Below are 4,658 nucleotides of genomic sequence, written 5' to 3' on the forward strand. Positions count from 1 at the left end.
TATAAACATCTTGAAGAATTTCTTGAGATATGCTCAACTGTCAAAATTCATAACTTTTTCGATGATGCTCTTAGGTTAAAATTATTCCCTTTCTCACTTAAGGACAAAGCCAAATACTGGCTACATACTTTGGATTTCATGACTATATCAACCTGGGACCAGCTGCAAGGAGAGTTTCTCAAGAAATATTTTCTCATAGAAAAAATCAATCAAATAAGGAAAGCCATAACTAGTTTTTCCCAATTAGATGGAAAAATATTTCATGAAACATGGGAGAGATTAAAGGACCTTATTAAAAAATGTTCCCACCATGCTATACCCAAGTGGCAGTTAATCCAATATTTTTATGATGGGCTATCTGAAAGACATCGACAAATGGTCGATGCATCATGCGGTGGGACATTCATGCTGAAAAGTGAGGATGAGGCATGGCAACTGTTTGAAATTTTAAGTGAAAATTTATTACATCATATGTCTGCCTCTATTAGAGATAAACCCATGTTAAACCCAAAGAAAAGTAGAATATATGAAGTAGGAAATGCCATAGATATCCATCATAAGATAGATGAACTATCTCAAAAATTAGATCGTCTTCTAAATACTGGACAATCCCCGATTCCATCCAACCCTATCCAAGAAGTTTGCGCATTGTGTGCAAGTCCGAACTATTTTGTTAGTGAATGCCCAGCCGCACCTCAATTTTCTGAGTTTGTGCACGAGCAGGTTCAGCAAGCTCAAGTCCAACAAGCTCGCAGATCAGGAAACGATCCATATTTGAACACTTATAACCTCGACTGGAGAAATCATCCAAATTTTTTCTGGAGACCACAACCAGTGGTTGGCCCTGCCGCACCTCGCCCTCAATATCAGGACCCAGCATATAGGCATGGACCATGCCATCAATTTCAAAATGTTTCCCAACCGTCTACTACTGGTCACAGCTCAGCTTTTGAGAAAAAAATTTTGAAAGCACTAGAACGATTAGAAGTCAACACTCAGACCCTTAACTCCCACACACAATCTATTGCTAAGCTAGAGACCCAAATAGGTCAACTAGCAACTGCATTCAGTAGGAGGGAAGGAGAAAAATTACCTAGCCAACCTGAGAGCAACCTAAGAGGGCAATTTGTGATTGAAAGCTCTAATACCCCAGAAGTTTTTTCTGAACATGCCAAATCAATCATGACTCTGAGAAGTGGGAAGGTCATTGAACATACTAGTAAAACCAATGAGACTGACCCTAAACCTCTAACCGAAGCCAAATCACTCAAGAACAAGGAGGACCTGAAAATAGAGAAGGAACCAACTGCACCGGAATTATCTTACTTGCCTAAAGCCCTATTTTTGGATGCCCTGAAAGCTCCTATTCCTGCAGATAAGAAGGGAGGAAAACTCGATGAGATGTTGGAATTGTTTAAGCAAGTCCAAATTAATCTTCTCCTTCTAGACGCAATCAAACAGGTCCCTACTTATGTCAAATTTTTGAAGGATTTGTGCACCCAAAAATGTAAATCTAGATCACAAATCTCAAAGAAAGTACACCTCACTGAACAGGCTAGTTCTGTCTTCCAGCATGCCACTCCTCCAAAGCTTAAGGACCCAAGAGCCCCCATCATTTCCTGTGTTATAGGAGATTATCATATTGAAAAAGCTCTTCTGAATTTAGGGGCAAGTGTGAATCTTTTACCTAGTTCGGTGTATGAACTTTTTGGATTCGGAGAACTGAAATCCACATCAGTCACACTGCAATTAGCCGACAGATCAATTAAGGAACCACGTGGAATGCTTGAGGATGTCTTGATCAAGGTAGATAAATTTTACTTTCCAGTTGATTTTTTGATTCTCGACATGGAACTAAGTGGCAACCCCAGACAAATTCTCATTATCTTAGGACGACCCTTCCTAGCTACGGCAAATGCATGCATTAATTGTAGGATAGGAGTCATGGACGTATCGTTTGGGAATAAGAAACTGAGACTGAATGTGTTTAGTGCTTCCCAAGGACCATCAATGGATAGTTGTTTCGAAGTAGATACACTAGAAGATATTATAGAAGATGCAACACCCACAATTCTAGCACCAGACCCCTTAGATACTTGCTTGGCTCACTTTGGAGTGTATGACTTTGAAGAATATATGAAAGAAGTTAACATCTTGTTGGATACACCACACGATAAAACCACTCCTCCATGGACAATCAAGTATGAGCTATTGCCCACATTAGCCAGTATACCAATAGTCCCATCTTTAGAATCACCACCTACGTTAGAATTGAAATCCCTTCCTGCTACGCTCAAGTATGTATTTCTAGGACTCAATGACACCCTCCCGACAATCATTGCATCAGACTTGATCCCTAATCAGGAAGCACAATTGGTTGGTATTCTGAAGAAACACAAAGAGGCTATCGGTTGGTCCATTACCGATTTAAAAGGAATTGACCCCTCCATTTGCATGCACCATATTCATTTTGATGAACATGCCAAATCCCATCGAGATATGCAGAGGAGATTTAACCCAAACATGCGTGAAGTAGTAAAGAAAGAGGTGGTAAAGTGGTTAGATGCTGGAATCATCTACCCCATATCCGATAGTAAATGGGTCAGTCCCACTCAAGTAGTACCTAAAAAATTAGGTATTACTGTGGTTGAGAACGAAGAAGATGAACTGCTTCCCACTCGCATATCATCTGGATGGCGAGTATGCATAGATTATAGAAAACTGAATGCCGTTACTAGGAAGGATCATTTTTCATTGCCCTTCATCGACCAAATCTTAGAACGATTAGCAGGACAAAGTTTTTTCTGTTTTCTTGATGGTTATTCAGGGTACAATCAAGTACCTGTATTTTCGGATGACCAAGAAAAGACTACTTTCACCTGCCCCTATGGCACCTTCGCTTTTCGGTGTATGCCATTCGGGCTCTGCAATGCACCCGCTACATTTCAACGGTGCATACTGACCATTTTTTCAGATATGGTGGATAAATATCTTGAAGTTTTTATGGATGATTTTTCTATGTTTGGAACCACCTTTGAGGATTGTCTCCATAATCTTTTCAAAGTTCTTAAACGGTGTATGAAGACAAATCTTATCCTAAGTTGGGAAAAGAGCCATTTAATAGTGCGGAAAGAAATTGTATTAGGACATATTATTTCTGAAAGAGGGATCGAGGTAGATAAAGCCAAAGTTGAGGTCATTTCAAAACTACCATCCCCTACTTCGGTCCGACAAATACAATCCTTCTTAGGTCATGCCGGATTTTATAGACGTTTCATCAAAGACTTTAGCAAGATTTCAAGATCCTTGTGTAATCTGTTGGCCAAGGATACACCATTTGTCTTTGACGAAGACTGTTTGAAAGCATTCAACATATTACGAACAGCCCTGACAACAGCACCCATAATAAAACCCCCTGACTGGTCCATTCCATTTGAGATTATGTGTGATGCCTCTGACTTTGCAATAGGTGCCGTTTTAGGCCAAAAAATTAATAAGGAGCCACATGTGATCATTATGCTAGCAAGACTCTTTCTGATGTCCAATTAAACTACACTACAACAGAAAAAGAGCTACTAGCAGTAGTGTTCGCCCTTGAAAAATTTCGCTCATATCTGTTAGGGTCTAAGGTTCTAGTTTACTCTGATCATGCGGCTCTAAAACATCTCCTCTCAAAGAAAGATACTAAACCACGTTTGATCAGATGGATCCTTCTTTTACAAGAATTTGATCTGGAAATCCGAGATAAGAAGGGTTCCGAGAATGTAGTAGCTGATCACATCTCCAAGATCTTAGTTGAACACACGATAGGCATAGATGAGGTCAAAGAGAAATATTTTGATGAACAACTTTTCGTAATCTCCTCTAGCCGTCCTCCATGGTTTGCCCATATTGTCAATTACTTGTCAACAGGACAAGTACCTTCTCACTAGACAAAACAAGAAAAGGATCGATTTTTCTTGCAAATTAAACATTATTTTTGGAAAGAACCTGGACTATTCAAATATTGTCCTGACCAAGTTATTCGCCGTTGTATCCCCGAGAGTGAATTCCAAAGCATTCTCACTTTTTGCCATTCTTCGACATGTGGGGGATATTTTAGTGGAAGGAAAACTACAGCAAAAGTGTTGCAGAGTGGATTTTATTGGCCGACACTATTCAAAGATGCACATGAATTCAGTCGTAATTGCTTATGATACCAGTAAACAGAAAATATTTTGAGAAAAGATATGATGCCCCTGTCCTCTATACTTGTAGTAGAAATTTTTGATGTTTGGAGAATTGATTTCATGGGACCCTTTCCCTCCTCATTTGGATTCGAGTATATTTTGGTAGCAGTGGACTACGTATCAAAATGGGTAGAGGCTATGGCAATCCGAACCAATGATCATAAAATCGTGATCAAGTTCATCCAACATAACATCTTTAGTCGATTTGGATGCCCAAGAGCCATAATTAGCAATGGGGGTACACACTTCACAAATAAGCACTTCGACATTCTAATAAAAAAATACAGAATAACTCATAAAGTTGCCACACCTTATCACCCCCAGACAAGTGGCCAAGTTGAGGTCTCCAATAGGGAGATCAAGCATATTCTTGAAAAAACGGTAAGATCCGATAGAAAAGACTAGTTAGCACGCTTAGATGATGCATTA

At 39.5% G+C, this 4,658-nt stretch overlaps 1 non-coding gene across 1 annotated transcript; it reads right to left on the reverse strand.

Moving 5' to 3' along the window:
* Positions 1-211: 211 nt before the first annotated feature.
* LOC140854885 (small nucleolar RNA R71) lies at positions 212-317 on the reverse strand. The gene has a single exon (XR_012137979.1). It is a non-coding gene; the product is annotated as a small nucleolar RNA R71 (small nucleolar RNA).
* Positions 318-4,658: the final 4,341 nt, after the last annotated feature.

The sequence above is a fragment of the Elaeis guineensis genome, chromosome 1, assembly GCF_000442705.2.
Source record: "Elaeis guineensis isolate ETL-2024a chromosome 1, EG11, whole genome shotgun sequence".
NCBI classification, from domain to species: Eukaryota; Viridiplantae; Streptophyta; class Magnoliopsida; order Arecales; family Arecaceae; genus Elaeis; species Elaeis guineensis.